This window comes from Rosa chinensis, chromosome 3 (assembly GCF_002994745.2).
Source record: "Rosa chinensis cultivar Old Blush chromosome 3, RchiOBHm-V2, whole genome shotgun sequence".
NCBI lineage: Eukaryota > Viridiplantae > Streptophyta > Magnoliopsida > Rosales > Rosaceae > Rosa > Rosa chinensis.
In genome coordinates, this window is record NC_037090.1 from 3736650 (window position 1) to 3747119 (window position 10470).

Genomic DNA, 10470 nt, shown 5'->3' on the forward strand with positions numbered 1-10470 from the left:
CTGGGAGAGCGACGAGGCAGAGGAGGGGGACTGCGGGTACGCTCACGGATAGGACGATGGTCCCATGGACGAGTAAGCCCAGCTCTAGTGGCCGCTTGACGACCTTCTTCTTCCAAAGAGAGAACACGGCGTTGATTGACGTCCCTGCGAGGGGTAACCTTGGTTCGAGCCATGAGGAAGTAGAAGGAATTTGAAACTGCACGCTTAGACAAACCTTAGTAAAATCTGGAGGAGACAAAAAAGGATGTATATATGAAGCACAAAATAGGGTAGAAATCTCAACAAACACACGGTTTGAACAAAGCTTCTCCGGGAAGGAGAAGAGTTATGATAGTTCACGGCCCAAGAAACTCCCCCACGTGTAAACACTACTAGGATAAAGTTCATAGACATCAGTTCACAACTGATGTTAAAAAAAAAAAAATCTGATGTCTTAGTGGGTGATGTTAAAGATCGCCAAAACTAAGACATCGGTTGTGAACCGATGTCTAGTATGCGACCAGACATCGGTTTTAGGTTCAGAACCAATGTAAAAACGTTAATGTGATCACCATTTTGGTGTGTTTAGCTATTGTCAAACCTTCATATTTTGGCATTAGATGCTTAATGAAATATAGCTCTAACAATACAATTATCCATTTTAACATCGTTTCTGATTTAGAAACGATGTCTGATAATATTTTACACATCGGTTCCCATTATTTTTTGCTTGTGGTTCATAAGCTTTTCGTGTGTTTGGTACATAATATTTCACTAGATATTCAATCTACATTCTGTAGTATAGTTTTAACTGATGTCCATATTTATGCTAGACATCGGTTTTGTATATATATCGATGTCCATAGTAATCCTAGACATCGGTTTTTGTTTATATATCGATGTTTATAGTAATTCTAGACATCGGTTTTGTTTATATATCGATGTCCATAGTAATGCTAGACATCGGTTTTTGTTTATATATCGATGTTTATAGTAATTCTAGACATCGGTTTTGTTTATATATCAATGTCCATAGCAATGCTAGACATCGATTTTTGTTTATATATCGATGTCTATAGTAATCTAGACATCGGTTTTGTTTATATATCGATGTTTTTAGTAATCCTAGACATCGGTTTTTGTTTATATCTCGATGTCCATATATATACTACACATCGGTTTTGTTTATATATCGATGTGCATAGTAATGCTAGACATCGGTTTTTGTTTATATCTCAATGTCCATGTTTATATTAGACATCATTTTTGTTTATACATCGATGCTCATAATAATGCTAGACATCGATTTTTGTTTCCAAACTGATGCATTTTCTGTTTCTGACATCAGTTCTTCATCAGTAACTGATGTTTTTTTCATTTCTTGACTGCTGTTATATATATATCCCTTTTGCTGTTGTATTTGGTACTAGAAAGCTAATCCACAAATAACATGAAATTCAAATGTATTTTAAATATTAGGGAATTGTATTAATTTCTATACAAAATTAGAGCTTGAGGTAGATTCAAAAGTTTTGCACAATAAAATTTAATATTGCTTTCACTATGAATTTCAAAAACACATAAATAAACTTCTTCTCCAGGTAGCAAATGGCTCGGCAGGTTGACCCCCCATAACACAACAAGGATATATATGAACCTGGCAACCCTATCAATCCGAGCTTAGGGAAATACAATTGAGCATCTCATGTAAGCAATATTAACAAATCTAAGCATCTTCTACACAATTGAGCATCTCGGTGGAAATTCCACAAATAAGCTCCATGAATCACACACTTTACGCAAGCACCTATAAAAGAATGCATTCAACACAAAGTCAGAGATACAATGACTGGCAATCAATTGCAATTCTCTAGAGTTAACTAAATTATTGTTCTAATACCAGCGAACTGCAGAATTGAAACAAACAAATAGTAGTGGAGTGCAAGAAGAGTTTTTGTAACTTCATAATGTACCTTAAAAGATATTCTGCACAACTGATTCCAGTATCTTTTGAAATAAGGTAATCAAGAAGCACCTGATGGTCATAGCTTAACTACAGAATAGAAGAAGAAAAAATAATTCCATTTATCTTCCCTCCCCAAATGAAAAGTAAATACCAACAATTCAACAAAAAGATCATTACAAGGTGGAAATGGGGGTAATTAGATGTACAAAACTGGCAGCATTTTTACCTCTACAAGAAATAGATGGAATAAGGGTACAGGATTGAAAAGATCTGAGACAAAGAAAAGCACATTGCCCTTTGAATCCTGAAATGATCCCCTTTCCTCTTCAAACCTGTATTAAATCCAAAAATTTGTTAGAAGGAAACAGTTACCATATATTTTACCTACATGTTCATCACTAAAGGTGTTACCGATGGTCACTAAATTGCAAAAGTTGGTCATTAAAAGTATTCACTAGTATGTTTTTAGTGACCATATTGCTAGATCATTGGTACATTATTTGCTAACTAAATTGGCAGTTATTCCCAATTGTTAAAACAAACCTGATCATTAAGTGTGTCAATACAAATCAAAAATATTTTCAATATATAGGCAATGTCCAATTTTTTATGCAATAAACTGCTCAAAGTAGCCTCCAGTACTCCAACTACACAAAATGAAATGAACTCTAAAACCGGTTATCAATATTAAACTATTCCAATTAATACAACATAAGACATCCATCCTGAAATACTAATTTGCAAATCCATATATACAGATGCCAATATTCATCATTAGTAGCAATTTCAAAACAAATTGAAATACATACAAGTCTATCTAGAAGTTTAAAAAGGCCTTCAATGATAGTTTGCAAGATGTAGTTTTTTGAAGCTTAGACCAATCTGCAATATAACAAACATATACAACAAGTTATAATCTTCATCCTAATCTAAATCTAGTATTTATACACTATAATTATATTTCCATTAAAACTCATACCTTCTTAATTGGAAGTAGGGGAAGTAAATTTTCTTATATAGACCACTCCTTCAATGTAAAATTTGCACCTTTTGTCTATCCACGAATGCAAGGCAATTCTCAAAGAACTTGTACTGCTCTGTTCACTCCCTAGAGTCATGTTCTGTGTCAGCTATACAGAACTGAAAAATTCCTTAATCCTTAATCTGTAGAATACATGTACATGTACCAAAAAAGTTTAAAAAATCTCGAGGAACACAATCTTTACAACAAAAGACAATAATCTACATAAAACAGCAGAGGAAACAGAGATCCAAATCATTTGTTGTATCAGGTTATTATCCTATATCTAACCAAAATAATGAAACCCAAATCACAAAACTACATTCACTAACTAAAATGCACTTATGAAAATTACCAATCGTTAGCTCAGTTTTTAGCTGGAAACACTCAGCAAGCACACCATATTCTCCACTTGAATCCATTCCGTCGTAATAGAACCCCAAATTAGGCCAATCACGTTCGTGATTACAACTGAAGCAATCAAAGTAAAGATTTTATTGACTGAGATATAAAGCAGTTATTCATCTGTAAATTACAAATTGAAAGAAACATGAAATGGACATTTACACAAACCTGACAACTATATATGAAGCAGCTGATGAAATTAATGGTATATGAAATTGTTTCAGTTGAACTAATGAAAATTCTTTGTGATCAGGGCCAAAATAAGAAGTCCCTGATGTCACAATGGTTAGGATTTTAAGATTCTTTCTTTTTAACTTGGTAAGGATATTTCTGGTATATCGAAATGCTGCTAACCACGAGGGGAAGAGATGCCAGACAATACAATGAAGGTGGTTTCCCTTAAAAAATGAACTGCAGCAAAGCCGTAACAAGAAGCGCAGAAACAATAACAAACCCCTGCAACCATGTTAGATAAAACTTCTGCAGTAAGTACCTTAAAAACTAAATTGGCCTTTCAATAATGAAACTGCATACAGAACTTATGAAAAGATAGAAAGGAGTCATATTTTCAGCCATTCCAACCAAAATGACTGATCCCAAATAGCAGGTGTATGCATAGAACAGTTTACCAACCATTTGGCATTCTTTTCAAATTTTTAAGGTACAATAAATGAAGATTTTAGCATGAATCTTAAACCGAAGAGATCATATTCTGCTTCCTTTACATGTTCCACATTTATGTAACCTAGCCATTATATCTGAAGTTGTTCTGTTGATTCAAGTGGCCAAGGGTAGCAAATAGTAAAGTAATAAAGTATTTCGGGGTTTCTAACAAGTATTTCATGCTAAAAACAAAAAGAAAAACTTGCCCAAGTCAGTAGAGTCCATCCATAGAAAAGTCCATGTTTTCTGATAGCTTCTCCATCGGGAGACTTAGCAGTACTCACCAACACGCACAAACTTCCAACAATAGACATCTCTACAGTCATCAAGTACGACGAGTGCTTCTTAACCTATAACACAAACGGAGACAACTATGATCAACACAAGAGTAAGAACTTCAACAACACCATGAAATAGTTCCTTCAAAGCACGGAAACAGAACTGTTTCGCTAACCTGGGAAGCCCATTGACACAGAGAGGATGCCAAACCCGAAAGCACAGAAGCAACCAACACAGGAATAATCCCATGAAACAATATCTGGTCAGGATTGCCACCACTGGACCTTTTGCTCGACCCTTCGCCGAAACTTAAAAGAACAGCTGCAATAATCAACAAGAAAAGCGCCCCGACTTGTTGAATCGATTGCTTCTGCCTACATTTTAACACATTTCACCCCAAAATCAATCCAACAGGAACACTCAAAACTCCGAAAATTTAACCACAATTAGCTAACCCAGTAACTCCCATTTACCTCAATATCAAATAAGTACATATAGCAGTGAAATTAATGGTGAAATGGACATTTACACAAACCTGCCAACTATATATGAAACAGTTGATGAAATTAATGGTATATGGTAACAAATCAATGAAATTGTTCCAAACAACAAAGGGTTGTTATCGAAACAAAACTTGAAAGGTATAGTGCTTACTCATAGTTAAGGCTCTCAATGGGGCCACAAATTTGCTAATGTAAGCCACTCCAGAGCCTCGGTGTAATTCCTCTCAACCCCAACTCCTATAGCATAAATATCACCAAACGGACTTGAGAAACCACAACAATGCCAAATATATAATAATTCAGTCGAGCGAACATTCTGAACTCCATACCTTCATCCTTCTCCAGAGTAGAAAACTATATATAGACCTGCAAATTCAGTGTTCTATTATGCAGATTCTGCAGAAAGCTGATTCTGATATTGGTGTACTTGGTTTGCCATTGTGGAAGCTACACTGCACGAAATTAAAAACTGTTTTTCAGGCATATGTGAGACATGTATGTCTAAGACTCTGCAAATTTTAAGCTCCATATTCCCATTGGTTTAAGAACTATGGTCTTCCAAAGTCAATCTACAGTAATAATTTCGGTTCTGACCCTCCAGCATTCCAACCAATATTGCAGAAGATTTAGAACTCCAAATGCAAAACCCTTTTACAGGGAAACACTAGACATACAGACCTACAATCCCACAAAGTATCAGAACTTATGCTCTCACGAGGTGAGAACTCTAGGACTCCAAAGTCGACTGATATTTCTGGCAGAGCCTAAAATCAAAAACTTTGAGCAAGATCGAATTTGGCAACCTAAGATTTAGCACCCCTCAATTTAATTTTCTGGTTGAAGAACCCCAGATATCTATTTTACCAAATACTCTAGTTTACCCACAAGCTGAAACCATAGCCTAAAAGCCTTCTCGTTCTCTCTAAATGCACACCATTTAAATCATGATTAGAAAAGCTTCCTGCTTTTAACCCATTAAACACTAAAACTGACCTATATAGCACAATCACAATAAAGAAACAGAAATTGGAGAACAAATCATACAATCCAAATTTGATAACCGAAGAATTGGAAAAGAAACCAAAAATTAAACTTCAGTAGACATATAATTAAGAAGAAAGAGAACTATCGCTCTCTTTCCGAATTTGTTTTCAAGAGAAAAATGTTGAAACCAAGTTTTGCAAACTGAAGCAAAATGAAGCTTTTTGCAAACTATATCATCCACTATATCATCATCCGTCTCTGACCTTCTCTTAAATCCTCAGGTATTGGCATCAAAACCCTGGTCCCAACCTGAAGTAACCCCCAAAATAGGTACACACATAGATATAGATTGATACATAGGATTAGACAAAACTTAACCGAGAAATTAACCAAAAGATACCCAGAAGCAATTGAAAACAATTTAACGCAAAATCGAGTGAGACCCAATAATCCAATACCTGAATCGACGGCGAGCCTTATCTTGAATGTTAGGTCTTATCTTCCATGGTGGGCTCGACGAGGGAACAAGGCGGAGCTCCGGCATGGACTGCATCATTGGTGGATTTGAGAAAAGAGATGAGAGAAGAGGTGTGTCGGAGGAGGAGAAGGAGGAGAACGGAGACGGAGGCAGAGAAGGAGGAGAGTGGAGACGGAGGCCGAGGAGGAGAGTAGTTGGGTGCTGGTTGGAGGCGGAGGATGAGGAAGAGGAGGTCGGGTGCTGTGTCGTTGTGAGTAGGGTTTGAGAATGAAAAAATGTCGAGGCAGTCAATATGACTAAGTGTTTTGAAATTTTGTTCCCCCGCCTTGAAAATTTTGTAACTTAGTAATTTTCCGCGTTTTTCAAAATTTTGAAAAAAAAATGTAGACATCGGTTAACTATTAGAAACGATGTTAGTGTACAGATAGAAATCGGATTTTTAAGAACCGATGTTAGAAATTTTTTTTACATCGCCTCAAATCCTAACCGATGTCTATGACATGATGTCTATTAGCATTATTCTAGTAGTGAAATATTCCTTTCTTTTCCTGGATTTATGGCATGCTTTCGGCTATAGCTTGTCTGTCACGGATCCTCGAGATTCGTTTGATTCCCCCACGCGTCCTTTCTTTTCCTTGATTCACGGCAATTAAACCTGCTTTCTGCTGTAGCTTGTCTGTCACAGCTCCTCGAGATTCGTGTGGTTCCCTCACGTGTCCTCCACGCGCCAACAGCTTTTCCGTGTTTTCGGGTGACTTTAATCCAACGCGTAGATTTAATCTCAGAGATCGTCCATCCAACGGTGGAGATCCGCTCACTCGTTCTATAAATAGGTGCATTCTGAGGGAGCGACTATTCACTCCAAAAGAAAATTCTTCCGAGTTCCAGCTTTTCTCTCTCAACCCTTCAGCCTTTCTTTCGAAACTCAAATCCTTTCTTCATCAACATGGAACCACGAACTCTGCAACTAATGGAGCAACAGACCCAGCAACAAATCGAGGATGGAGGAAACAACCAAGCAGCCGGGACTAATAACCGGTGGGCTCCCACACCGCCTCAACTAAGAATCCTCAAGGGCCTTTACTATGATAAGGGTTTTAAGTACCCAACTCCAGAGCAGATTCAAGAGATCTGCCTCCATCTGAAACAGTATGGGCAGATCGAGGACAAAAACGTCTTCTTTTGGTTCCAGAACCTCAAGGCTCGTGAGAGGCAGAAGTTGAAGGAATTTCGGAACGTTCCGGTTGGTGGATCTCTCGATCTCAATTTTGGATCCACTAGTTCTACTGATGATGGTAGATCCATTGATCTAAACTTTGGGTCACGTGTCGGCTATGGTGTTGACCCATATTCCTCCTCACCCTTCAACACTAATACCAGTACTACCTCCTTTGGCACAACAGGAGGACAATCTTTCATGGAACAACGAGGAGGAGATCACCAGGAGATTGAAACCCTTCCACTATTCCCCATGCATGGTGAGGACATCTTTGGCAACATGAAGACTACTTCCGAGGGAGGTAGCGGCTATGACGGTAACTCTCGCATTTCCCTTGAGCTCAGCCTCAACTCCTACAAAGATGCAGACATGGCTTAGTTTAGAGTATTATTATTATTATTATTATTATTTTTGTTTTTTTGTTTTTTTTGTTTTTTTTTTGTTTTTGTAAATAGCTGAATTTAATAAGACTGAATGAATGCAGTTTTTTTTTTTTTTTTTTTTTTTAATAATTTTTTTTTTAATATAGGACTCAAAAATAAAAGACAAAAATATATATATATATATATATATATATATAATATAGGACTCAAAATGAAAGACAAAAATATAAATCCCTTCCCCCACACTTAAATATTGCATTATCCTCAATGTAATTAATTAAAAGCATGCAATGAAATAAGTAAGCATAGATAGAAGACATTTACGAAAACAAATCCTAAAATAAAAACTAAAGAGAAAAATTGAAAAATAAAAAGAAATAGGGAAAGAGAAAGCAAATCTGATTATAATCTGAATTGGGTTGCCTCCCAAGTAGCGCTTGTATTTTACGTCTTGCAGCCAGACGGTACCTACATTAAATAAAGTTAGTAACTATAATTAACAAAGAAATACAAAATAAAAACAAGTATAACTATTAATTACAAACTACAAGTAAAATTAACAAGTATATTGTACATAAGACACAAGTTAAGTATACAAGTGAGTATAAAACGTGAAAAGTATTTTTACAAGTTTAAAGTGTGAAACAACAAAATAATTTACACGTATAGAGTATTCACAAGTATTTCTTTTATTATAAACATTATTGATATCGAATCAAATTCCAAGCGGTAAATCAAGTGGACATGCGGCCCAAGTATAGTCGCCTAGACACAAACTCCCTTTCAAATCTTTTGGGCAACCTTACTGAAATGGCCAGGTGGGGGAGGACGAACACGAGAGGAAAAATCCATTTTGGCATGAGCTACTCCCACATAGTGGTTTACGCCCATTTGCAAGCACTTCTGGATTCAAAAACCCGTCATGAACGTTGTCCCCTTCCTAGACACCATTCCACATAGGCTATACTTACTAAGATGAAAAAGTTCATAAGTGTGAAGACAGTTCAACAAGTGTTAATAAAGGCCGCCCTCAACCTTAAGGGACCTGAGCTAGGTACCAATAAGGGGTTTAGGCCAATATTAACAAAAGAGACTTCACCTATTCCTCTCAATTTACAACCTACAATTAAAATTCGTGTTCAATAATATAAATAATATCCTAGTTAAACTAAGTTTCAAACAATTTATATACAACAAATATATACAATAAATGACACAATTTAGCAAGTGATTTTTCAATCCCCGGCAACGGCGCCAAAAATTGACGCGCTAAAAGCAAGCGCATAATTTAACCCTGAAATATCGTTAGTAGTATAAGCAAATAGGGATCGTTCTATTCCGGGGATTGAGGGTACACCTGTCATTGTGAAACAAATAAAGAAAAGTATTATTTACAAAAATAAAATAAAGAATATAAATATATACAATTGTATAAACAAATAAAGAATTAAAATAATAAAGTATTATTTACAAAAATAAAATAAAGAATAGAAATATATACAAGTAACAAAATAAAAAGGGAGGGGGTTTAAGAATTATAGAATTGAAAATTAAGATAAATAAAATAAAGAAAATGTAAAAACATATATACAAGGGTGGATCGCAAGGAACAAAGATCAAAACCACATCCATATGCAAGAAATCCAATTACAATTCCTATAGTTGATTTTAAATGTCATGAGAGAGGAGTTGATCATGTGAAACATTCGAAAGCAAATGATTTCCCATATTTTACTTTTCAATGCTAATTAACCTAAGCGAAAGCACCTAGATTAATCCTATCAAACATGCAATCAAGCCCTAGAAAGCTAGTCAATCATGACATGTTCAACGTATTAGACATAGAGAAAGGCTATCAACTCAAGTGTACAACTTAGTATGGAAAAGTCCACCTAATTGCAATCCTCTTTAATTAAATTCGGTCTTTGCACAAAACCTTTACTACTTTGATTCAAGTTTACACAAAACGAAAAGTCGATTTCATGTTCTTAAACCTAGCACCAATTATATCAAAACCCTAAGTGTTTGCAACCACATAAGATTAAAATACAAAAGTTTTCTATCATGCAAATTTAATTAAACAAACCCACATAAGCAACATAAAAATCAACATATAGAAATCACAACTTTATCTCAAAACATATAAACGGGCTTTAAACTTTGCCGTTAACATTATTTGTTAACTAGAATTCATAGTTCTACAAATCTAAACAAAGAAAACCAAAAGAAATTACAAGGAAAAAGATAGAATTACACCATGAAGGGAGTGGATGATGAAGAGCTTGAGACGTTGATCTTGAATCTTTAAAGCAAGACTTCACTATCACGGCACAAGATGGATGATGACGGCTAGGAGGCTTCATGGCTTCTTCTTCTCTTCTTCTCTTTGCTTAAAAATGCAGAAACTTAAAACTAGAGAATGGAGAGAAAAATGGAAAGGAAATGGAGAGACAAAGAAGATGAGATGGATGAAGGAATTGGTGTTATGAAATGGTGAATTGGTCTCTATTTATAGGCTTCCAAGCAACACTATTTGGCCTTTAAACAAATCATAATGGGTTAGGTTTGAGCACTTAAACACTTGGTGGAT

General features: G+C 35.7%; 1 long non-coding RNA gene and 1 other non-coding gene across 3 annotated transcripts; both read right to left on the reverse strand.

Annotated features, from left to right (window-relative positions):
* Positions 1–1430: 1430 nt before the first annotated feature.
* On the reverse strand, positions 1431–4071 carry LOC112192054. Of its 2 annotated transcripts, XR_005808453.1 has the most exons (7): positions 3540–4071; positions 3322–3437; positions 2925–3109; positions 2755–2827; positions 2172–2277; positions 1953–2032; positions 1431–1786 (listed from the first exon to the last, which is right to left on the reverse strand). It is a non-coding gene; the product is annotated as an uncharacterized LOC112192054 (long non-coding RNA). The 2 variants fall into 2 exon arrangements; XR_002933310.2 differs by having other exon boundaries at positions 3322–4069.
* Positions 4072–4245: 174 nt separating this feature from the next.
* LOC112193937 lies at positions 4246–6917 on the reverse strand. Its single transcript, XR_005808454.1, has 5 exons — positions 6259–6917; positions 5146–5268; positions 4968–5053; positions 4489–4687; positions 4246–4384 (listed from the first exon to the last, which is right to left on the reverse strand). It is a non-coding gene; the product is annotated as an uncharacterized LOC112193937 (transcript).
* Between the last annotated feature and the right edge of the window lie 3553 nt (positions 6918–10470).